The 26834-nt window shown below is 38.7% G+C and overlaps 1 pseudogene; it reads right to left on the bottom strand.

Annotated features, from left to right (window-relative positions):
* Positions 1 to 1774: 1774 nt before the first annotated feature.
* LOC102480945 (60S ribosomal protein L6 pseudogene) lies at positions 1775 to 26834 on the bottom strand (annotated as a pseudogene).

Here is a 26834-nt window from a genome sequence, read left to right as displayed (position 1 = left end):
TCCTGATGGTTTGTCTCTTTAATATATATTTTTTTCTTTTTTTGAGATCTTTATGCTATAGGGTGCATGCACTCACCAGAGAGAGACAGAGATAGAAAGCGAGAAATCACCCCCCAGGGGGGATGGCCATGCTGCAATCCCTTGTCCTCCATTCTCCTTTTGGGATCTTGGGCATGCACGCACATGTGCCCGGCGTGAGTTTAAGCCACCGAGTCCGGGATGCAAACCATGGTCGACTACATGGGAGTCCAGCAATATAGCCATTATGTTAACTGCTAGTATCTCTCTTTTATATTTTTAAAATACCTCTTTTTAGTAACTTTTTTGTTTATTTGAAAGTGTATTTTTTCAATAGCAGTATATCACTCCAATCTCCTTTTGATTGCTGTTTGCATGTATATGTTTTTCAATCTTTGTACTTTCAGTCTGTTAGTATCTTTAAACCTAAAGTGTGTCTCCAGTAGATAGTACATAATTGCAACATTTTTCATTATGCATTTTGGTCGATTTGTTTAATTCAATGAAAGATTTTTATTGATACAGTTGTGTACATGCCTGCTATTTTTCTTTTTGCTTTTTATATGTCTCATGTCCTTCTTGCTCATCTGTTTTTCCATCACTGATTTCTTTTGAATTAAATGAATATTTTTTTTTTTTTGAGAGATTTCTGCTCTGGGGTGCGTGTGCTTGCTGAAGAGACAGAGAAAAAGACAGAAAGCAAGAAGTCATACTGCTGACCAAACCCAAATGTTAAACTTTACTAGTCTTCACTAATTATCAGTTGATTGCTCTGCTGTTTTCAGTAATATGTTGGAGTATACATTGTCCTAAAAAGAATCAATTTCGGGGCTGGCAGGTGGTGTGGTGGTTAAGGACGCTGGACTCCCACATGGCTGACTACAGTTTGAGTCTTGGACCTAGCAGCTTGTTTTCTCACTACCCCCCGAACCCCCCATCCCTATCTGGTCAAATTAAAGTAAATAAATAAACAAACAAGCAAACAAACAAACAAAGTTAAAATAATTCTTTTTTTTTTTTTTTTTTGGAGAGGTTTTCGCCATAGGGCGCATGCGCTCGCCAGACAGACAGAGAGAGACAGACAGAAAGCGAGAAATCACTCCCCAGAAGGGATGGCCACACCGCAATCCCTTCTCCTCCATTCTCCTCTTGGGATCTTGGGCACGTACGCACACGTGCCCGGCGTGAGTTTTAAGCCACTGGGTCCGGGACGCGAACTGCGGTCGACTACGTGGGAGTCCAGCGACATAGCCATTACGCTAACTGCTGATTCCCTAAAATAATTCTTTAAAAAAAGAAATCAATTTCTCTAATGACTAACAAGGTTGAAAGTCTTGCTTCTGTTTATTACCCACTGTTTTTTTTTTTTTTTTGTACACAGGAAAACTAGTCTTTGCTTATTATTCTATTGTGTGTTGTGATAACCTGTCTAGATTTTTATAATCTTCTAGATTTTGGCCCCAATATTCCTCACTATTTTGTTATTTCTCTTATGAAAAACTTCTAAGAAGATATTTTTATATTTCAGTCAACTTTTTAGTTTTCCTCAAAGAAGGATTTGTTTGAAATGGTAGGTTGGTTTGTCCTTACTGGAAGTAGAAATCATTCATTCACTTATAATTTTCATTTCTTTGATTTCTAAGAATACCTCAAATTCTTTTTTTATCACTTGGGCTTATCAGCCATTCACATTTCTTTCTTTCTTTTTTTTTTCTTTATATTCAGTTGTTTAATTAGGTTCTTGGCTGTGGAGCTGAGGAACAGCTTTGATTTTTGGTATAATTTGCAAGTCCACAGCGTTCTGATTGGACTTGCGCTGCTCTGTAATCTCATATTTTTCCTTCTCTTTGTTGAAGATCTCATCTTCTGGTGTCTGGGTTTCTGCAGCTTCTTTTTCTTGAAGTAAGTATCAGTAAGGTGCTCTGGGATTCTTACTTTGCTAATATCAATTTTCATGGACATGGCGATGACAAATTTCTAGAGTGTTCTACGTGGTGGAACTTATTTGAGGACCAAAGGTCCAGTCATACATAGCAAGCCACTGCTCAGCTGCTTCAGGAAAACCACTCTCTTGCCTTTGTGGTGTCCAGTAAGAATGATCTGAATGGTCCTGGGAATGATGCTAGCTCGCAGCTTTCTCACATGCTGACTGAAGGGTATTTTTGCCATGACTCAACAGCTTTCAAGGCACTGTAGGATAGTACGTAGGCACTTTGTGAAGTTTAACCAGCCACGTATCACCATGCTTGTCCCCACCAACTGTATTTGTGACAGTGGTAAGGACCGTCTCCTTTTTCTTTTCAATCCTGGATTTAGTGGCCGAGTACTTCCTCTTGTATATGGCATACCTGGAATACAGGGCAGATCAAGAATATGTGATACCACGGATTAGGATTGGGTTTTGGCTGTAATTGGGGCTTCCCCTTCTTGAGCCTTTTAGCCTTGGGTTCACCCTTTTTAATTTGCTACTGGCATTTGCCTTCTTGGCTTCAGGTTTCTTCTTACTATCATGCTTCATAGCTTTTTTACCTGCTATCTTGTAGAATGGGAAACTTTAAGTTTCTAAGATGAAGTTTCCTATTTATGTTCTTTTCTTTTTTACAGAGATTTTGCTATAGAACATGTGTGCTCACCAGAGAGACAAAGAGAGACAGAGACAGAAACTGAGAAATCACCCCCCAGGGGGATGGCCACACTGCAATCCTTTGTCCTTCATTCTCTTCTTGGGATATTTGGGCTCATACATACATACATGTGCCCAGTGTGAGTTTTAAGCCTCTGAGCCCAGGACTTGATCTATGTTGACTGACTACATGGGAGTCCAGTGACGTAACCATTATACCATCTGCTGGTCCCCTTATTTGTATTCTTTACCTGTTTTTTTTTTTTTTTTTAATTGGGTTGATTATATATTTCTAATTGATTTACATGCAGGATCTTAAAGAAGTTTATAGAAAATTCATATTCAAAAACTGCAAGGATTTCATATTTATTACATATCAATGCACTCATGGTTTAGTTTTTCAGAGAACTTTTTGAAATCCCCTTGTATATTCTGAATATTAATACTTTGTGAATTACACAGTTATGTTATATCCATCTCTTACATTTTCAGTACACTTATAGCATATTTTTCTTTTTTAAAAAATATATTTTATTTTGGGGCCAGCTGGTCTGGTAGTTAAGGGTACTAGACTCCCACATAGCTGACTGTGGTTCAAGGCCCAGACCGGGCGGCTTGATTTCTCACTTTCCCTCTCTTTCTCTCTCTCGCTCTGTCACTCTCTGGTTGAATTAAAATAAATAAAATAAAGTTAAATACAAATAATAATTCTAAAAAATATAAATATTTATTTTGATTTCTTTTATACAGTCAATTACTATACATTGCTTAACTTGTAAAATGAATTTTCCAACATGAATACACTTCACACCAGTCAAGTTGGTTATACTATACACACTATCAACAGATAATAATCCATTTCTGTGTCCTATAAATGTCTTGCCTCTATTTTTCTCCTTAATGTCTTTCTTTAGACTTTTCTCCCCCCCTCTTCCCACACTGTATTCAGTATCCATAATCACTTTCCATGTTTCTGTATCCTCTAATCTTTAAGTTTCAGCCATAGAGTGCATATTTTGCTTTTTGAAATCTTCTGTTGTGTATTTTTATTTGCCAGAGGGTATGTGCACTGGCCAGACAGAGGGGAGAGTAAAAGCACCCCCCTCAATGGGACATGGACATGTCTGTCACAATCCCCTCATTTCCCATCCTGTTGGGACTTTGGGTACACATGCACATGTACTTGGTGTGTATTTCAAGCTACCAGGGCTGGGATTTGAAGCACAATGGGCCATGTGGGACTGAGCTCCCTTAAGCACTGGGCTACAGGGCCAGCCCCAGATTTTCTGTTTTAATGTATTTATGTTTCTGAATTTCCTGGAGTGTTCTATGCAGTGGATCTTGATTGAGGACCAGAGGTCCAGTCACACATATGGTTGTTTTTCTTTAAGGAATACTCCTTGGGGTCAGCAGGTGGCATAGTAGTTAAGGTGCTGGACTCTCACATGAACCATGGTTTGAGTCCCAGAACCAGTGGCTTGAAACTTATATGCTGCATGTCCAAAATCCTGAAAGAAGAATGGAGAAGGGACTACAGCATGATCACCCCCCTTGGGAGGTGATTTCTCTCCTCTTTCTGTCTGTCTCTCTCTGTTTATCTGGTGAGAGCACATGGCCTATAACAAAAATCTCTCAAAAAAAAAATAATGCCGAGCAGTCTTCCAAAGAGATTGTGTCATTTTACATTCCCACCAGGATGAATGAGAGTTCCTGTTTACCCATATCTTCATCAGCATTTGCTATTGTCAGTGTTTGAACTTTGGCTGTTTTGATTTTGGTATGTGGTAATATCTCATTATTTTAATTTTCATTTTCCTGATGACCTATGACTTTGAGCATCTTTTCATGTATTTTTTGCCATTGTATATGTTCTTTGGTGATGCATCTTTTCAGGGCTTTTGTCCACTCTTGAATCATTTGTTCTTATTTCTTATTGTCACAATAAAAAATAACGGAAACAAAAAACTGTCAAAGAGTGGATGTGTTCACTAGAGAGAGAGAAAGAGAGAGAGAGAGAGAGAGAGAAAATGAGAAAGCATCTCCTGTTTCTCCTCTCCCCACCCAGAGAGTAGTCATGCCACAATCCCTTCTCCTCCATTTCTCCCTTCTTTTGTGATTTTGGGCATGCACACACATGCACACGTATTTCCCAAGCTGCTGGGTCCAGGACTTGAACTGTGTGGTTGGCCATGTGGGATCAAGTCACAAGCTCGCTACTTATTGTCACATGCTAAGAGTTCTTCACATAGTTTGGATAATAGTCTTTTATTAGATCTACCTTGTTTAAATATTTTCTTCCAGTCTGTGGCTTGTGTTTCATTTTCTTGGCAGTGTCTTTCCGAGAGTGTGAATGAGCTATATTTTGATTATTGGAATTCTGCTTTAAGGCAGCCACAAAATAAAGTGAGTTCTCTATGCAGTTAGCCTCCCTAAAATTGGTTTTCTGTAAAGGAGTAAGAGGGAGCTGGCAGGTCTCTTCTGAAGAAAGCTAAGGACAGAGAGAAATGAAAGTGGTGTGGACTTGTGTTTTTATCGCATACAAATGACGTCGCTATCTGACATGTGGTAGATCCTCAGGTACTTAGAATGGAGAAGGAGCAGAAAGGTTTACGAAACAAGGCACCAGTCACTAAGTGTAGTTAGTCTGAACCGAGTACTTACCATATGGCCTGGAACAAGTCGTTATTCTTCTTGAGCCACAATTTCTTTACCTCTGAAATAGGTGCAGCATTACCTACTTTGCAGGACTGCTGTGAGAATTCAGTGACACGCTGTACACACTAGCACAAGCTCTGCGCTTGGCTTGTGATACATGCTGCCCACATGAATTCCTACTCCCCTTTCCTTCTTCCCTAAGTGCTCCCTTTTTGGAGGTCCTTGAGGCTATAGTTTTATGACGCTATAATTTTTATTCAATACCAATTTTAAGCACACCTAGTGAATCTGAGTGACCATGTGTGCTTTTATATCAAAAACCCTTACCATATGTCACTTCTTTTAAATAGTGTGCTGGCAAAAAGGCCCATCTGGAAATAACCAGTGAGAATGCAGAACCTAGTTTTAATAATAATAAAAAAAAAGGTTCTGAATGACTGGAAGGCAAAAACCAAACTAACAGTTCCAAAGGTCATGATGAATGAATTAGGAAAGCAATCAAAATGGCTTAGCAAAGCAATGCTGTCATTCTTCATCTTAATGAATCTCTTAAAGAGTAAATAAAAGGAGAAAGATGAAAGTAATTATTGACTGTGTACCTAGTTATTGGAGCTGCTGGGATCTCCAAGGAATACAGTTCATAAAGCTGAAGCTGTAGGTGAATATACATCTCCATCATGCAGCTGCCTCAGAGCTGGGGAACTATACATCATGTTTACACAGTGGGTGTATAAACACTGCGTTTAATGAACATGTTATGTAGACCTCTATTTCTCTGTCATGCCCTGCTCAATTTATAGAGTGAGTTTTGAGAGTTAGAAGGGCTAGAGGGAAGATGGCAATAAGAATCAAAGGCATGGGTCAGCTCCCATTGCTACCGCGTCTTGCCGAATAGAGAAAACCTTAAATTTTTGTGGCTGCCATTGAACAGCAAAAGAGATGGAGGAGACAAATGAGGAACAAAAATTTTTTTTAAAGAAAGCATTCCAAAAAAGGAAGAACAACGTACAGTATTATTATTCTTATGAGAAGAGCAATAAATCCTCTTTCTATGACTAGTGTATTGGGGGTGGGTTGGCTGGTGCAGATTTTATTCCAGTCAACACAAAAAGAACACTGCTAGAGCTGGGGAATTCTGTTCATTAATTGATGGCTAGAAAATGTGCAGGTTAGCCTTGTCATTTTGCCTGATGCAGCAATTATACCATTTTGTTCAATACATCGTAATGCTGATTATACAATAATATTAGTTTACTTGGAAGGCGATGACCAGAGAAGCAAGAAACCACCCAACACTGAGAGACATGTTGGAGTACAATTCTGGATAAAGGATAATGCACCTGTGATGAAGCGAGACACCAACTATTCACTGAAAGACCAGAGCAGGGAAAAGTGTTTGTCATGGACAGGTTGCTGGGGCCCCAGCCAAACAGTTTTAGTTACAGTCTAGTTTTATGACCTAGATATGCCCAGGGGACTAGAAGATATTAGAGGGTAGAGGTTGTCCCTTCTGTAGGATCTCAAATTCCAGACACTTGACTAATTTCTCATCTCACCTTCTCCAGAAACATTTTCAGAAGGGAGGTTGCTAAAAACCCTTCAGATTTGGTTATTATCGACATAGGACTGAACGAAGCTACTTCATTCAACTAAAGTTGTTCAGGGCTGAGGGAGGCTGTGAGTTTGACATGCTCTCTGTGTAAGTGATAGAAATGACAGACGTGTGGCCCAAGGCTGCAGATACGACTGATATTTACAGAGCCTCTTGCTGTCTGCCATTTAGGCGTGTCTAGACAGAAAATTAGGACTGAAGAACAATCAATCCAAATCTTTAGACACTTTGATAGCAGAATTGAATCAAATGCAACCAAATGAATATCTTATGCCTAAGCCAATCCTAACATGATCCTCCCTTAAAAGACAACAAAAAAAAATTGCCATGGGTTGTCAAGGTCTGAAATATTTGCCTCTTGAAATCCTTGCTCCGGAAGAATAATTTTACAGTAATAGTTATTAGGAAAACTCATTTCTCCCTGTTGCTTCCAGAAGTTGGAATCCTTATACTATGGTATCATGTAGAAGATTGTCTTATGATTTCTAGGGGACTTTCTAAAAAAAATCTCCTCTTTAGCCTTCTACTCCATAGTAAAAACTAAATTACTCAACCTAGTTCATTAATTATTTGGAAAACCATGTTTGTTTATTTTATTTTATTCTTAATTTGCCATAGGGCACATGTACTCATGGGACAGAGAGAGAGAGAGAGAGAGAGAGAGAGAGAGGGAAAGAAAGAGAGAAAAAAGCACCTCCCTTCAGGAATGGTCATGCCACAATCCCCTCTCCATTTTGCCTTTTGGGATTTCAGACATCACACACACACACACACACACACACACACACACACACACACGGAAGTGCCTTTGAAATTAGTTGCCAGGTCCAGAACTAAAAGCACACAGGCAGCCATGCTGGATCCAGCTGCCTTAACCACCATTCCACTAGCCTCCCCCCTTCAAAGTCATGTTTTTTAGCTTTAGAATCACTGTCCATATGACAAAGGAAAAAGTGTGAACTATGTTTCATTTTGTTTGCCAGTATTTAATAGAAGGGTTTATCAATATCTGTAATAGTTTAATAGTTTCTGTCAAGTGCTCAGAAAATTGGAACAGTTACATTGCCTCACCAAGGGAGACATGAAAAAATAACTTTCTTTGCTCAAAAGAATAGCTATGGGATCCTATTAGAGGGAAATATACTACTAATCAAGGGTACCTGAATTCTATGAAGTGAAATTTAGGTCAGCCTTGTTGGATTTATAATTCTACGTATTTCAATATTATATTCTACATCACAGCATTTAAAAAAAAAATTAATAGGTTAAGTATGCAATCTTGGAACTGATTCTGATTAGGTAAAAATCTACAACATTATCCACAGGACAAGCATATTACATAGAACAAAATGCTGATATATAGAATATTACTTATAATTTATTATAGGTTATATTGATTTTATCACACATTTCATAATTTTCAGTTTTGTGATCAATTTGTATCTACATACATAACATATCAAAAACTAGAAAAAGCTCCAAAGAAAAAGCACCCATGAAGAATTTCCTATCTTCCTCATTCTCCAAACAACTCAGTTTACTTCTAACAAGAACATCAGAAAGTTTCTTACTGTGGGAGAGTGACCTTTAAAAGAAAAGACCTGACAAACAGATAAACTACACACCATTTACAGAGGGATTCAGTGGAATTTACTCCATCTATTTCCCTGGTCTCTAGAGGAAATTATTCATTCTAGAAGGGCACAGTTGATTGAGGAAAGAAAGCACACGGATTGAAAGAGACAGTGCTTTGAATTTGTTTACAGGAGACGCTAGACCTCTGGATTCTTATCTGTAAAGGGAGGCAGTTGGACTAGTTTATTTTAAAAGAAACTTCTGAGCCGAACAGGATGGGTATTATGCTGAACTGGCTGTGCTGTTCACAAGCTCATCACAAGCTTATTATTGGACTGCAAGCACTTGGCTAGATGAGTCCAAGAACTTCAGCTCACTCGGTCTTCAGTGTGTGGGTCAATGCCCGGCCAGCCTTCTCTATTTTCTCTGCCCAGGGATTCTTTAGAGGTGTTTTACCTCCCTGAGGGTGTGGTGAGGGGTAAGTAAGGTATCGTACTTAGAACTGGTTCCTAGAGTGCTACAAAGGCTTTTCATTTTTAGAAAAACGACATATAAAGGTGTCATATGTAGGAACTAAGAATAGTCTGAGGCCAGCAGATGGCATGGGGTTACGTTGCTAGACTCCCACATGGCCAACTGAGGTTTGAGTCATGAACCCAGCCGCTTGAATATCACAGGGCATGCGTGCCCAAGGTCCCAGGTGAAGAATGAAAGAGAAGGGATTGTGGTATTGCCATCTCTCTGCAGGGATGATTTCTCACATTCCCTCTCACTGTCTCTGTCTCTCTCTCTCTGGCAGATGCATGTGCCCTAAGGCGAAAACCTTAAAAAAATAGTCTGAAGATATTTCTTTGATTCTGATCATTTTAGAATTGAAAGAAAATGTAATGAGTGTCTAGTACAGTCTACTTATTTACAATGGAGGGAGCAGATGCTAGCGGGAAAGGGACTACCCGAGGAGGCAGCTGGTGGCTGAAAGCAGGATGCCGTGATTCTGAATTCATCACCCTGCAGCTTTTCATTAGCTCATATTAACATTTACAAAAGAAGATAAAGTGATGCAAGGGAAAAGAGGCTACCTGCACTAATATAACCCTCAAGGTCATTGTGATGTTTGCCCTTGAAGATTTCAATTAAATGGTTATTTGAAAAATGTTTTATTTCTTCTGAGAGTGAGAGGTACCTACAATAGGCTCTCCATGCTGCAGTCTGCCTCTGGGCTCAATTGGCCTGAATCACAGGCACAGGGATGCTCCCTGCATAGTCTGGCAGGTCTCTAGATGTGAACCCAGGACCCTTCCCATGTAAATCCAGTTGCATTATCACTGTGTCACCGCCTGGCCCCAAATCATTTTACACAGAGAAACACTGTAAATCATGCCGTCTTCATAAAGCAGTGGAAGGACGAGTCAAAAGGTGAGAACAGTTTAATTTTAGATAGTGACTTTTGGTTTATCATGGGTGAGTTTGGAAGAAATTGCAATTATTTGTCCTCATTGAGTTAGTTTGCATGTATGCAGGAAATGATTTGGTACATGACATATACCAGGTCTTCAAGTTGCTTCATTATTTCCTTTCAGGGCAGTCGTATATATGTGCAGAATGTTTTAGACAGGGTCTTACTGCGTCATGATCCTCTTGCCTCAGCCCCCTGAGGAGCTGGGGCTATTAGACATGTGCCACCGTGATTGGTTTTAGGGTGGGCCAGGAGTTGAACCTGGCCCTCCTATATGGCCTCCGTTGTGGAGCAGCAGTCTAGTGTGTGCTACTGCAACTGGGCCACTATCTTATTATTATTATTATTTATCTTCTTATTTTTTTAAGAATTATTTTAACTAACCAATTTTCTTCCTTCCTTTTTCTTTTTTTCTTCTTTTTGTCTTCTTTCAATTTGACCAGAGACAGACAGAATAAGAGAGAGGGAAACTGCGAAAGCAAACCACCAGGTTTGGGACATGAACTGTGGTTAGCCATGTGGGAGTCCAGAGCCCTTAACCATCACGCCACCCGCCGGCCTGGGCCATTATTTTTAATGATCATATCTAGCTGTTTGTGTACTAATTTCAGCCCAATCATGGAGAGCTTTATGTATTTTCTTCTTCCCTTTTTTTTTTTTTTTTTTTTAGTTTGCCATAGTGTGCATGTGCTTACTGGAGATAGAGAGAAAACAAGTGAGAAAGAACCCCCTCCTCCCAGGGTGGGGATGGCCACACCACAATACCTTCTCCATTCTCCTTTCAGGGTTTTATGGGCATGCACACACACATACCTGCGTGTTTTTCAAGCTACAAATTTGGGTCTGGGACTCAAACTGCATAGCTGGCCATGTGGGAGCCAGCTACTCCAATCACCCTGCTACTGGCTGGCCCCGTATTTACTTACAGGTGTAATTTTTAAGCGAAATGCTTGAGAATGCCTTAGTTCATTGGGCTCAGAAGAGATTCCCCAAGCTCAGGAAGATATTAAAACAACAACAACAACAACATTGCTCTGGGATGAGCAGATGGCATAGTGGTTAAGGCACTGAATTCCCACATAGCTGACTGCATTTTGAGTCCCAGATCCACAGCTTGAAACTCATGTCAGGTGCATATATGTGTGTGTCCAAAATTACAAGAGGAGAATGGAAGAAAAGGGATTGTAGCATGGCCATCCCTCCTCGGGGGTGATTTCTCACTTTCTGTCTCTGTGTCTATGGTGAGTGCACATCCTCATAGTAAAAATCTCTCTAAACAAAACAAAACAAAACAAAACAAAAGGGACCAGAAGATGGCATCATGGTTATGTAGCTGGATTCCCACATGCTCAACCGCTGTTAGAGTCATGCACCTGAAGGCTTGAAACTAAGGCTGGGTGCATGTTTGCGTACCCAAAATCCCGAGAGGAGAATGGAGGAGAAGGGATTGTGGTGAGGCCATCCCACCTGGGGGGAGGGGTGAGTTCTTGCTTTCTGTTTCTCTGTCTCTCTGGTGAGTGCATATGCCCTATAGCAAAAATCTCTCACAAACAAACAAAAAAACAAAACAAAAATCTGCTTATGTTGTATGCAGATAGGTCTTTAAGATGACCTGAATTTTCAAAATTTATCCACAGATGATTAGAAATGGTGTTCATTATAACCAAGGCATCCCTGCAGTGGAGTTATGGTGTGTGTGGGAATTAATAATGTGGCAATTAGCAATTGAGTGCTTAGAAAAATCAGACAGGAGAGACAAATAAAAATTAAGTGTACTCTTCATATCTATATCTTTAAAAAATCAGTATAGTCTTATATATGGTCATTTTAGAATATTTAGAGATACTTATAACCACAAAGAGAAAATGAAAAAAAAAAACCTTCCTATTATTCAGAGATAACTGCTACTACCAGTCTGGTGTATAGCACCTCTAGACTATTTTGACATATTTAAATAATATGTATAAATAAAAAAAATCCTTTTGCTTTATAATCAGTCTTTTCTACCTACCATGAATATATTTTCCTGTAATTTAGTGTATCATATTCTTTTTTTTTGGAGAGGTTTTTGCTATAGGGCGCGTGCGCTCGCCAGACAGAGAGAGACAGAGAGATAGAAAGCGAGAAATCACTCCCCAGGGGAGCATGCACACACATGCGCCTGGCGTGAGTTTAAGCCACCGGATCTGGGACTCGAACCGTGGTCCACTATGTGGGAGTCCAGCGACATAGCCATTATGCTAAGTGCTGGTCCCTCATATTCTTTAAATCACATACCAAAAATAGATTTCTTAGGATTACTGGAACGGAATACTAATATGGGCACGTGAAGTTAGTTTAAGGTATTGTAAATTAATTCCTATCAACCTCCTACTTTGCTCTATGCCAGGCACATAAGAGGTGATGATTTCATTAGAATGTGGTGCTATGTATGAGATAAAGTTTTGATTGCTTGGGACTTGTGATTTTAAATTTATAGCACTGGTTTTCAGGCATAGTTATACTTACAATCTAGAAATTGCAGTTTCTCCCCAGAAGCAGTCCTTTATTATCTTCATGAGGAGGACTTAGGATTTTAGAAGTTGTAGACAAAGAATTATATAAGGCAATTTAATAAAGTTAGCTGAATTATGATATGTATTGATTAGGGCTCCTAATGTAGAAACTCCTTGAAAATATCTCTTTATTACGTCAAGGAACTATGAATGAGCTAAACCTGCACTATTGAACACCCTAGAATTGTCCTGTATTTGGGATGTTGTTGTGGCTGAGATAAATCATCATATTTGTATCGAAAGACCAAATGTCCAAAAGAAAGAAAACAATATAGCTTTAATTATAATACATAACTCAAAAACTAATTACATGTACCTTTAACTGGACATAATTTACTAGAATTTTTGCCAAATAGTAATAGCAAACAATCATGTGAAGAATCTAACTTTTTTTTAGAGAGATTTCTGCTGTAGGGTGTATGTGCTTACAACAGAGACAGGGAAATAGCTGAGTCTAACTTTTAGTAGGTGATTCACTTGTGTGTGCATTCAACTATTGCTAAAAATATGTATTCAAATCCAGCACTTAACTGACTTGGCTCAGTCCTTGAGTATAAGGATGAGTAACACACTTAGTAGGAAAATGAGTTTTCTGTTACTGGAGGTTAGACTGTTGTGGTCATTGTATGATACTGAGTATTGTGGTGACAGGTTGAAGAGGCAGCTGTTCTCATTAGAGGGTAAAATCTTTCATGTCAGTTACCTGGGAAAAAGGTTGATCTTTCAGTTTGGTTGATCTGAGCTAATGAGGGAAAAGCTCTTCTTCTTCATCATCATCATCATCATCATCATCATCATCATTTTCTTCTTCTTTTTTTTTTTGGAAAGGTTTTTGCTATAGGGCACGTGTGCTCGCCAGACAGAGAGAGACAGAGAGACAGAAAGCAAGAAATCACCCCCCGGGGGGATGGCCACGCCACAATCCCTTCTCCTCTATTTTTGTCTCTGGATCTTGGGCATGCACACACATGTGCCTGGCGTGAGTTTTAAGTCACTGGGTCTGGGATGCAAACCACAGTCGACTACATGGGAGTCCAGCGACATAGCCATTATGCTAACTGCTGGTCCATGTCTTCTTCTTTTTTAACAATTATTTAAGAACTTTATTAATAGGTGCTTGAAGTTTGTTGACTTTTTTGAGAAAAAAATTAAGTCGTAAACTTTTACTACAAATTAAAAATAAAGTTCTTAAAAATCTCAACCTGATCAGATATGAAACAGTTTAAAAAACCTTTAAAAGAATATTGAGAGGGTCCACCAGGTGCTTCGGTGGTTAAAGGTGCTGGACTCCCACATGGCTGATCATGGTCTGAGGCTTGGTTTCTTGCTTTCCCTTTCTCTGTCTCTCTCTGGTCAATTTTTTTTTTTAAAAGTAACAAATGTAAATAAATAAATAAATCTTTAAAAAAAGAATATTGAGGAAAAAAACAGGCTTTTAAAAACATATGTTGGTCATTACCAGAAAGAGACATGTTTAGGTAAAAATGATAAATAAATCTATGCTCCATAGATAATGTAGATAGTTATAGTTAACTGGTCAATGGGCAAAAGCAAATACTTAAGGTCTTTAATTCCAATCTTTTGTTTATTTGTTGTTAGAATTTTATGCTCATTTCTTGTTGGATGACTAAATTGGAAGATGGTGGAGATGGCAAGTTGGCATTTGCTCAACCCTGCCCTGCTCAGCCTTGGGAGCAGATGAACTGTGAGTGGATCCACTGCTTTCATGTCTTTGCCATGTTGTGGTTTCGGGTTTTATGGGCATCTGTATAGGTAATTGAAGTTGCAGAGGTATGGATGTTAAAGTGGCTGTTGCCTTTGAGTTTCATCTCCTTGGTTAGGTACCGATGATGATGTGACTGTTGACCTTGGGTCTCATTTCCTTAATTTTCCTTATTTTCTTTATTTCCATCCTTTCTAGCATTTCTTTGGTGAGGAGGCTCCCTGAGAAATCATGGGTTATAACCCTGATAGATATTCTGCCTCACCAGTCTCCCTTGTTCTGCACCCTGGTTGTCAGCACCCTTCATCACTTCTCCCTCTTAAGAATGTTGGAATGCTGTGGTAGATGCCCATAGGGTCTCTACGTGTGATAAGGAGGGGATCTCCGCCTACTATAGGGGCAGTGTTGTTGGGCCTGGCCTTTGGGAGCTTTCTCTGACCCCACCTTCTTTTCCCCACTATCACCATTTCAGTAATTTTACTGCTAATTGTGGAGGACTCCTACAATGCAGATAGCTTCTGTAAAGGTTATTGTCGGTTGCATATTTATTGCCTTCAACTGCAACCACAAGGGCCTGTAACATTCTCTACATCCACACCTTTTTCTCCTTCAAGAAGATCATATTCCACAGTCTCTCCATCTCCTACACTGTGAAGGTACTTCCTGGGGTTATTCTTTAAGACAGTCTGGTATACAAATACATCTTCTTTGGTGTCATTTCTGATCATAAAACAATATTTGTTTCTGACCGAAGACCCTTTGCCCAGACTTCACCCTCCTGCTCCCGGTCTAGCCAGGAGCCAGGATAAGCCAGTCAGCAGCCATCTACATCTCAGTTAAAAGTGGCCCCTTTCAGGGAGTTCAACTACTGACGACCGTCTGCCCAGACTTCACCCTCCTGCTTCCTAGTCTAGCCAGGAGCCAGGTTAGAACACCTACTCATTCTCTGTCTCTTTCCATCTTTCTCTATTTTAGTATTTTTTTTTTTTAAATTTAAACTTAGCTCTTTGCAGCTCTTTTGTCTTTCTAATTCTTACCTTTCCCTCTGCTCCCATAGGATAAGCCAACCAGAAACCATCTACATGTCAGATAAAAGCAGCCCCTTTCCACAGTGTGCTAGCGCCGCTGCAGTTTTCATTTTTTGACAAAAACAACTTTTTTCTTCTCCTTTTCTTATTGTTTTTGTCTTATTTTTTTCTCTCTTTTTTCCCCCCACGTATTCCTTTCCTTTTTCTTTTTACCTTTTCTCACTTTTCTGCTCAGACTCCATACACTGATTTTCTAGACAGGTCGAGGTGCTCAGTAGCCAGATATCTGAATACTTTTATGATCAGATTAATCCTCAGGTTTCATTGAATCAGTTTTGCAAAGGCATAAACATGGTACTAGGTACAGACTGCAGGTCACCTCCTGCTGCATTCCTCTGATTGCTCAGATTTAACTTCAAAAAATGGGAAAAAAACATATAATCCATCAGATGACTAGAAACCACTGCAGAGGCACAAGAAATATGAGAAACCAAGAAAACATCACTCCTCTAAGGGAAAAGAATAACTCCTCTTTGTCCACAAAGAATACAAGAAAATTCATGGAAATGTCAGATAAAGAATTTAAAATATTCATTATGACAAAGCTAAAAGAGATGCAAGGGAATAAAGACAACAAACTCCAGAAGATGTAGTAGAAAAGAGATACCAAGTTCCATGAGGTGAGGAAGTTCTTGCATGATCTGAAAGAGGAGATACACATCATAAAAAAGAATCAAATGGAATTGTTAGAGATGAAGGCTGTAATACAGAAAGTCAAAACTTATGGTAATGTAAAATGAAATAAGTAAATAAATAAATCAAAAGCAGATTAGACCATGCAGAAGATCAAATCTCAGGATGTCGAAGATAGAATCTCTGACCTAGAAAAATTAACCAAAAAGATTGATAAAATAACTCCCAAAAATGAGAATAACATATGAGTTATACTAGATACCATTAAATGCCACACCCGGATCATCGGTATCCCTGGAGGTAAAGAAACTAATAAGGGTGTTGATAATTTTATTCCATGAAGTTCTGGAAGAAAACTTTCCAAATCTAGAGAGGCACTCAAATATCCATACCCAAGAAATAAAAAGGAGCCCTCATAGAATCAACCCAAGAAGATCTTCTCCAAGGCACATCATAGCCAGATTGACCAAAACCACAGACTGAGACAAGATGCTAAAATTGGCAAGACAGAAATGTCAAGTTATTTTCAAAGGATATCTCATCAGATATATGTTGAACCTCTCATAAGAAACAATGTAAGCAAGGAAAGAATGGGAAAATATATTCAAAGTGTTAAGTGAAAAACAATTTCAACCAACAATACTATACCCAGCAAGATTATCTTTTATATGGGGGAAAAAAAAAGACGAAAACATTCTCAGTTAAACAAAACCTGAAAGAATTTATCAGCACCAGACTAGCTCTCCAAAAAGTGATGGAAGGAGTGCTATACCAGGACAACTAAAGCTGGACACGCAGAAAAAGAGTAGAAGAAACAACCAAAAGAATGTCCAGCCTAATGGTAGGGACAAATCCAGAGTTGAATGTTAACTTCCAGAGTTTAAATGGAAAGATCAGACCATAGTAACACTGCAAATTCAATAGAAGAGAAATTAATTATACAAGTCTGAACTAGTGAAATAGAATTTTTTACTTTAGACTGAAACATTACTGATTTTTTTCTATGCTTTGATTTCTATATTTAAGGATTTTAGTCTTCTCTTGATCTGTTGAGAGGTTCATCTACCTACTAGTTGAACTGAATCCTAACATTTTTCCTGGTTTTAAGTCCTAAGGAAATAACTCTTAACATTTTTTTGATTTGGATCTATTAGAACTATAATTTTTTTTGAAATGTAAAAATACATTAAAAACACCTATTAAATACCTATTCAATTACTGCAGTAAGCTATATAGATAGCCCCAGCGAGGTGCTACTTTATAGTATGTTCACTTTGCTCACTGAGGTTTACACCTAAAGTCAGACATGCATTCTTAAATATGTACATATATCAACTGTGCTTGATATTGAAAGCTTTCAAATTAATTAAGATCTTCAGTGATACAATAAAATGTAAAAAAAAAAACAAACAACAAAAACCAACAAAAAAACCCATATTCATTTCTTACATTGAGCCATTTTACTGTTTCTAGAAACTTCACTGTGATGACCTTCTTTTCCTCTCTCTGGAGGTGCCACCAGTGTGAGGCCTCCTGGGTTGCTGCTTCATGTACCAGTGTGGTGGTGCCAGGCTTGGTGTCTGCAGGATGGTGGAAAGTTCTCTGTTCTTAATTGAACTCTTAAACAACCTCTTCCTCTTTCTTCTCTTCTTCTTCTTCGTCTTCTTCTTCAGAGAGAGGAGAGAGAGAGAGAGAGAGAGTGAGTGAGTGAGTCCTGAAACAAGGTCCTGATCTGTCATTTTTTCCCCCTGCTTCAGCCAGCTGGGATGATGGGGGCACATCCTGCATGCCACAAGATATCCTGGGACAGGAACCCAACACTTTTACCATGTGGTTACAGTTGTGCTGCCATGGCACCACCCCCTTGGTCCCAGAAAGTTCTTAATTTTGAAGAAAACATTAAGATTTCTAGAAGTGAGGTGAGCTTGGGGGTTGCATTTTGGGATGTAGTATATTTCCTTTGGCTCAAGCCTTAGCTCATAGGAAGGTGTCTATTTAACTTTCCTCACTTTTACTGACTCTGTCCTGTAAGATAAGAATCATTTTATTTATCTTAATACAAGGAAACTAGATTTTAGAAAGAGAAAACAACTCTTTAGTGTACAGTTGCAGAGGACAGAAATTAGCTATTTTAAGTGGGAAGGAATTTAAATAAAGAAACTAGATGCTTATGAAATTATGGGAAGAGCTAAAGCAGCAGTTGCTCACCTGACCTCTAGGAGCAACTTCTAAACACCACTCCAGAACTAGCCTGCCAAGGAAACTTCTATCTCTGCTGCAGCTGGGCAACTGGGAGTCCCAAAGCTTCATGCCAATTGCTGCTACAATACTACATCATCTTAGCTGTGATCCAAGGTTTAGATGCTGTTTTCAGAACCACAGTTCCCAGAACCAAGCTGAGTTTGCTATGCCTTGATAACTGACTTCTTAACACTTTCTAAACTAGTTACTGAACACTGGGACCTCTACTAATGCTGTTTTAGGAAAATCAAATCCATATGACTGCATGTTAGCAGAAACAGTAGGATCTGGGGCCAGACAGCAGTACATTAACAAGGCGATGCTCTGCAAGGCTAGCCCCCTGGGCAGGTGCTGGGTTCATGTCTAGAGACCTCTCTGAAAACACAAGGTGCATGCATGCCCAGACTGGCTGAGGTTAGGGGTAGATCATGGTTATCACCTGCTGCATATTTACTGCCTTCAAACCCTGTGAGGGTGCCTCTCAACAAACAAACAAGAAATTGTAGGAGTTGCTGAAGTGATTTCTAGCACCTTCTGTTTTTTGAATTTCTCTTGAGTTCTTTATGTTAGCAGAACCTAAAGCACTTCCTGAGCTTTACTTGCAAGGGAATTTAGAAGAAGTGGTTTTCAGGACAAGATGTCAAACCAAGAGGAAGGCAGAATAAATTGCATTAAATGACTATACCTATCAGAAGTGAGGAGCTGGTATTTGGACTCAGACTTGTCTGAGTTTAAAGATCTGAGTTCTTTTCAATATACATATGTTAATTTAGAACCAATATATAATCCACTGAGGGGAGCCTACTGATTATTTCCACTAATTTCTAGTAATTAAGGGGAACCTTTTGATCAGGAAAGACTTGAACCAAACCTAGAGAAAGTTACATAACCCTCCTTGGAGATGGAAGCCTGAGGGGCTCCTGACTGAGAAGGAATACATAGAGACCGTGATCATGATCAGGCAGAATGAGAGAAAGAGTAACAAGAAGAGATAAAATGATGTCAGCTCAGTTTCGAGGGAAAACATTTTCTGTGTGTAGAGAATGTATATACAGCTAAAAATCATGGGCAAATCATGAAGAATCTACGAAGGGTTGCATTTGACAGATCTGGGATATTTCATGTCTTTGAGGCTCATATTTGCTATTATTAAGCCATTTTTGAGAGTATTCAAGGTAAAAAATGTATACAAATTGACATGAATGAAGATAGAAGTTCTTTTGGCCTCCTAACCCACTCAATAAAGGAGAGTTGAAAGTAAGGAAACTTCTTCTCTTGATTTACCAGTAAATCTTACTGATTTTTCTCATCTTCGTAATGAGCCTTGACAAATTCAGAGAGACCGTGGTGCACAGCATTCTTTTTCAAGGAATGCTTATCTCTACTAGTTAAAATTTCAGATTTTCAGATGGCAGCTCATATTCATTGGATTATAAACCCCATGAAGAGCCATGGGGTTGATAAACCATGTAGTCAATGCCCATCACAGAGTTTGGAACATTTAGCATGCACTTAGTACCTCTCTTCCCTTTAAGAATTATTACCAAGTTGAGAAATGAAGAGTAAATAAAAGATGAACATTAATTGCAATTAGAGGCTAAACTGTAGGCCATAGCAATGTGTGAGAAGTAAATGTCTACCAATCTCACTCCCAAAATGAAAGTTGGAAAGCTAAGCTATTTGTTCTTCCCAAATTAATTAATAAGATAAGTCATTCTCCACTTCCTAGGGATGGGGTGAATAAAGGGAATCAAAAGGAACAATGTAGGAACAGGCTTTGGGAAAATTTCTCTTCATGAGAACCAGGAGTGGGGGAGAAAACATTCTTGTCTATCAGTGGGTACTTAATAGAGTTTCATTGTGAACAAATGAATGACATTCTTGTCTATCAGTGGGTACTTAATAGATTTTCTTTGTAAACAAATGAATACATACATGAGTGAAAAAATATTATGGGTGTATGGATAGTATTTCTGACTGAACTTAATTTTTTCCGACAGATATTAAACTCATCTAGAACCTAACTTACCCTAGATATGACTGGTGTGTTCAAGTGATTTAATTTTTTATTTAATTTTCAATAAATCTAACCGGTTAATAACTTCCTTGAATCTTGGAAGCTGGCTCAATCTCAGTCCTCTTATTGAGGAACTTGGCCTTGTTACCTAGACGGTGCTAGCCTCTTCTAGCAAGGTTGTTGTCTCATTCTTAGACTCTATGAGTTTTCTTCAGGTTACCACGTTTCAGCTCTAATGATCCACTTGATGTTAGGAAATTCAGTCATTCTAAAATATTGGTACTGTTTTTCATGCATTTTTACCAGATGAATATAAATGTCTGTCGATTTTTTCTTTTCTCAAATTGATATTCCCTCATACTCTTTGAACCTGAATGTTGGACTCAGATTCTTTACTTATCCTTCCATTCTAGATGCGTGACAATAAACTTCTGTTGTAATTTTTATTAACCTAGTTTATTTAGCTCCCCTAGTTGTGCTGCCCACTACAAACATTTTGGGGTTAAAATAACTATGACAGTTGTTTTTAAATTAAGTTGCCAGCTCATAGAGAAGTAGAGACTGTATTTTATACTTTTGTAAACTCAGGCTTTTAATTAATGCCTACCGTTATATGTAAAAAGGAATGTCTGAGGAACTCTCTTACCAGCTGTCTGGCAATTACAAAGTTGTGAACAGTCTCCAAATAACATAAGACTGTAAAGTCTCTGAGTGTGAGACATGTTGAATACCTTGAAGCTAAGAAGAGTTGAAGAGAAGACAATAAGTGACTGATAAATCACTGGCAGAAAAATGCACTCTCCTTAATTTGCAATGGTTGCTTGTGTTATGTCTCATTGGTACCAAAGCCAAGGAATAGGCAAAAATAAATGAAGGAAGGGAAACAGAGTGAGGACAGACTATAATTTTATTTTATTTTTAATTTTTTTGAGAGGTTTTTGCTATAGGGCGCGTGCGCTCGCCAGGCAGACAGAGAGAGACAGAGTGACAAAAAGCGAGAAATCACCCCCCAGGGAGGATGGCCACACTGCAATCCCTTTCCCACGCTGCAATCCATTCTCCTCTCGGGATATTGGCCACGCATGCACATGCGCCCAGTGTGAGTTTAAGCCACTGGGTCTGGGACTTGAACCGCGGTCGACTACGTGGGAGTCCAGTGACATAGCCATTACACTAACTGCTGGTCCTTTTTTTTTAATTTTTAAAATTTTAAAAAATTTTTTCAGACTATAATTTTAGAGAGCCTTTACTGTGCCATATGTTATTTAATTTAAGCATTGCAATAATTGATTGGAGTGGGCACGGTGTTTATTTATTTATTTATTTATTTATTTCATTTAAAGACTAAGAATTTGAGGATTTGTGAGGTTTGTTAATTTTCCTAAAGTCATCCTCACATGGTTCTTGTAGAGTTGAGATTCTAATCTTTATCTCTTTGATTCTTTTGGGGTAGAATTTCCTTTCTAGTGGTTAATTGGCACAATATGAGGATATCTACTGGGATTATATTCCTGGTTTGTCGATACCTCTCATTCAAGAATTTGTCAGTTAATTTGGCAACAGGACTTCTACATCTTCTCTTTTTCTTTTACAAGTTAACTGCTTACAGGAAGCAAGCACTTTGGCCTTCACTGTCACCCACATGCATGCTTCCACAAAGTCAGTGCCTAGAACAGAGTCTGGTATTGATAGGTAAATTTGCTATATTCTGGGGTTCAGTTTCAAGAATCTTATGGCTGCTAGAATCTAAGTCAATACCAGTGATATAGATATTAAAAGTGATATTTGATTATTAATTTATCTATACTTTTGCTGCTTTGCTTGGTTCACAAGTAATTTCTGGAAAAAAGGGACTTATGTATTGACTCCAAATCATGTTCCTTTCCCTAGATAAATGCTAAGAAGAAAATTAAACATGAAATGAACAGCGGGTAAAAAGAAGATAGTAAATAGCAGACATGAAGTGGAAAAGAGAAAGAAAAAATAAAACAACTCAGTAACCGGCAAAAATTCAGAGGAGATATAATCAAGTCCATATATCACAATCCCAGAGTGCACAGTGCAATAATTAATGTCCATGATGACAGTCCTTGATTTATCAAAAAAATTAAATTATGTTTAGCAGACTTCTTTTTCTTCACCTAAGCTAGAAAAGAATATGTAATTCACTTTAGAAAGATTGATTCTTTTGATAAAGAAAACATCATTTTACTTCTATTTGCTGGACTTTGTAAGGAATACCATTGTAAAAATACTTAAGTATAGAAAAAGAGGAGGGAATTGTTGAGGATGACTTCTTAAGAATACAATATCTTTAAAATGAAAGATTCTACCACTGTATCTTCATTTTTCTACTCTACTTCAATTTGCCTAATTAGGATTAATTTTTAAATTTTTATCTTAATTGATAAATCAGCCCTAAGTGCCTGTATTTAGCATGATGAATCAAGTTATGTTTGATTTATATGCAAAAGATGTAAAGCATCTATTTTGATTTAAATTAAGCTAAATTTTAGGGTTCAAGCTCATCAAAGTTAAATTATAATTAAATAATTTCACAACAATAGGTAAGCAATGTTCTATTCATTCTAGAACACAGATACTTTAGTTGACATTGCAGGTGGGAAAAAGCAAGTTTGGCAGTCTGAGTGGTTTTAGATGTGAAGATGTAAAATTCTCACTTCAAGATCCTTCAGGGTAGCGTTATATTGATGAATGTCCTAGCTGCCTAGACCTTGTTTTGTCAGCCTCCAGGAGTTGAGCAGACAGGGGCAGGCTTTATGCTAATCCCTTTTCTAAGAGAGACATATACAAAGCAGAATGCCAATAAACCAATTCACAATGGAGTACAGTATGATGAGGAGGAATATTCATAACCTCCTTTAGGGTTCCTTCTTTATAGCATCGGGATACCTGGTAGACCAAATTAATAATTTAAGAGTTGTTTGATAAGCATGGTGTTAAGAAAAAAGGAGGTGGATAATTTGAAGATTTCAACCAGCCAGTGGAAGGGCTACTGAATCATCCCTGAGCCATAGCATAGTTAGAATAATATGTGGTGGGGCTGGCAGTTGGCATGGTTGCTGTGGGTGCTGGACTCCCACATATCTGACCGTGGTTCAGGTCCCAGACCTGGTGGCTTGCTTTCTTACTTTCCCTTTCTCTCTCTCTTTCTCACTCTGTCCCTCTCTGGTCAAATTAAAAACATAAATAAAGTTAAATAAAATAATTCTAAAAAAAGAATAATATACAGGAATATTTACTAATCATCATGCCAAGCACATTATAAATGCTTTGCTTCTATTAATTCATAAATCCTCCCAGCAACTCCATGAGACAGTCTCTTCTGAGGAGTCCTCTCCATTAAGTAGATGACAAAGTAGAGAGACTAGAGTGTAAGTAAATCTCTTAGGGTTATAGGGTTGGCAAGTTTCAGGGGTTGGATTCAAACCTGGTGGTCAGGACCCAAAGCTGACACTCTTAATTGCTATGCTAATTTGTCTCTCTAGGGGTAGTTTGTTTTCTCTAAATTTAGTGTTTCTTTTCTCAGGCAAATGTTGGATAAAAACCACCAAGTTCTCATTTCTTTTGCTTTCCATATCTAGCTTCTTAGCTCTCCATTGCGATTTGGTTCTTAGAGTCTTTCTCAGATAAATTGCAACCATATGGGTCGTTTCTGTTTGCCAACTTAAAGCACAGTCTAGTCCATTCATTGTGATATTTTATTCAGTCTTCTTGGACTGCACGTAGGTGTTTGCAAATCTTGTGATCATCAAATTATACAGTGTTCGAATTGCTCTCTGAGGAACTACCCTAAAGCTTGTTCTCACCTATTCATGTGTGCTTTTACTTGCTTCACTGCAATCTGATTTCTGTTACTTTCAAGTTTGGGGGGATTCTTCTAATTGTCTTCATGTACCATCAACAATAAATAGATAAAGTATTCATGGAGAATGATTTCAGAATGGATTACAAAACTATTTAACTTTTGAAAAGTGAATAGCTCCTAAAGATTTCCAAACTACTAGCTGAATCTCAACTTTTAAAAATTGACTTTCTGGGACCAGCAGTTAGCGTAATGGCTATGTCACTGGACTCCCATGTAGTTGACTATGGTTCGAGTCCCGGAACTGGTGGCTTAAACTCACGCCAGGCGCATGTGCGTGCATGCCCAAGATCCCAAGAGGAGAATGGAGGAGAAGGGATTGCATGTGGCCATCCCCCGTGGGTGGTGATTTTTCACTTTCTGTTTCTCTGTCTCTCTCTCTGTCTCTCTGGCAAGCGCACACACCCTATAGTGAAAACCTCTCCAAAAAAAAAAAATTGACTTTCTAACTTCAGTAGTGATTTTTAAGAAAGAGGACCAATAACAAAGTATTGCTTGTTGTCTCAGTTTATTTTTTAATCTGCACATTGAGACTAAGAATAGTATGGAAGGGGATTTTCTATTTATAGTTTCTGGTACCATCAATTTGTAACAGTAATAATGTGAATCATAGCTGTGAAGTGAGTTTCAAATTTTCACCAATGTATTTTATGTCCTCCTGCAAGTGAAGAGGTAACATTTGACTTGAATACTAATGTTAAGATATATTTCAGATCCTCTGAGCAGTTCCTTGAGATCTTAGGAAGAAAGGTTCTTTATATAGCCTCTTACAAAGTATTTGCGACAGCACTTGTGAATTACTATGTGCTGACAACTTTATCTGACTGTACCAAAAGTCATGGGGTGGATTATGAATCAGCTCATGGAGACAACTCAATTTTATGGACTGTCAGTCACCTTAAAGACAGGTGAGGTCATATAACAAATACCCTTGCTCCTCCAAAAATCCTATATGAATGCTCAAACCTTCCGGGAGCTTTGACTGGATTTCTTGCATTGGCAGTAAACTGTCAAATGATCAGCAAAGTCAGTGTGTCACTTGGCAGAGCAGCAGGGCTGGCTGCTGTGCTCATACCAACAGGAGGAACAGAAGGGGATGGGATTTTCTAACCCGCTGTACAGATGTGAAACCTGGATTATGTTCAGTGTTCCATTCAGTCTTTGGAGATGTTTCAATTCATAAATGATAAATGTATATTGCTGTGCAGGTCATGAGAAAACTGCAGATGATAATTCTAATACTGTTATTAAGGGAAAACAATCCCTTGGAAGAAGAGGAGGCAGAACGAGGGACAAAGAGAAGGAATTAGAAATGCATTGAGTGGAGAGAAGCTGAAGTAGTGCTATGATGACAATTATAGTTTGGAAATGTCAGCAGCAGATGGGATCTGCCATCACTTGCCAATTGTAGCCTGCTTTGGGTCCCATAACAAATGCATGGCTCTCTTGGAGCGAAGGGTGATTACACAAAACAATAGAAATGTCTGAGGAGTTTGAAACCATGGAAGAGCTATTCAGCCACCAACATATCCTACTAGGAGAGAGGTGTGAGGGAGCAAGATGCAACAAGGAAAATACAGAGGGGAGCCAGCTAACGTTTAAGGATGGTTGTCTTTACTTTCTTGAGTTGACTATTTTTGAATGAAGTAATCTCCTTTTGATTTTGGAAAATTGTTTTAAAAAAATAGTTTATCAATTGATTTTAAAACCAAACTATACAAAATGAAATCATAGTAAAAATAATATTTTTCCGCGTTCAAAATATATGCATATTTATGTCACACAATATACCACCTTTCTTCAGGATAATTTAAGGCAAATATAACATTCCCTGCTTAATGCTCTCATTTGGTTACCTAGCAGCAAGCAGAAATGTAGAAAGGCAGTAACAGAGAAGGCTGCTCCTCAGAGCAAAAGCGTTCTAAGTAAGTGCATTGTATCTTTTGTCCTCTAGTACATTTATTAAGAAATACATTCTCTCTCACTAAACAAGATAGTGAAGAAAACCCTCTGCTCTATTTACTTCGTGTTTTCCTCTTCATCTCCTTCTCCCCATTAGGCCTGAGTAGTGTGGTGCACATTTATAAGTGAGCTTTTATTTCTTTTTCATTATTATTCTTTTGTAATTGCCAGAGGGCATGTTTCCTCACCAGAGATTGATAGACGGAGAGAGGAGAGGGAGAAAGGACCCCCTTACTCCCATTAGGGCATGGTCCTGGCTCAACCCCTTCTTCGTTTGTCCATCCTGTTGGGATTTGGGGCATGCATGCACATTGTGACTGATGTGTTTTTTTAAGCCACTGGGACTTGGAGTCAGCCTGTGGTCAGCTATGTGGGATCCTACTCCCTTAACCATTAGGCTACAGAGTAGCCCTGCTTCTTCCTTCTCCTGCTCCTCTCCTTCCTTCTTCTCCTCCTCTTCCTCCTCCTCCTTTCTTCATCTTCTCAAAGTTTGTTGATTTATTTCTTCTATGAGAAGAAGAGAGAGAGAGAGACTGGCTGGCTGGCTGGCTGGCTTTTGGCTGGCAGACACAGTGGTGTCCCTCTCAGAACATTCTTTGAGAACGGACTGGTTGACAGCTATGAGGAGTATGTTAGTTGAGAGACTCCAGTTGTTAGCTCCTCCATGGACAACATCAGTTTCTGAGCCACCATCCTGTTCTTTCCCATGGAACCCCAGGCGATGACTTAGCAAGACATTTGTAGCAGATTCTTCTTGAGTCAGCCCACAACCAGTAACTGGACAAGTCAT

This window comes from Tupaia chinensis, unplaced genomic scaffold, assembly GCF_000334495.1.
Source record: "Tupaia chinensis unplaced genomic scaffold, TupChi_1.0 Scaffold000180_1, whole genome shotgun sequence".
NCBI lineage: Eukaryota > Metazoa > Chordata > Mammalia > Scandentia > Tupaiidae > Tupaia > Tupaia belangeri.
The sequence above is the reverse complement of the archived record's forward strand: the minus strand, read 5'-3'. Positions and strand labels throughout refer to the sequence as shown.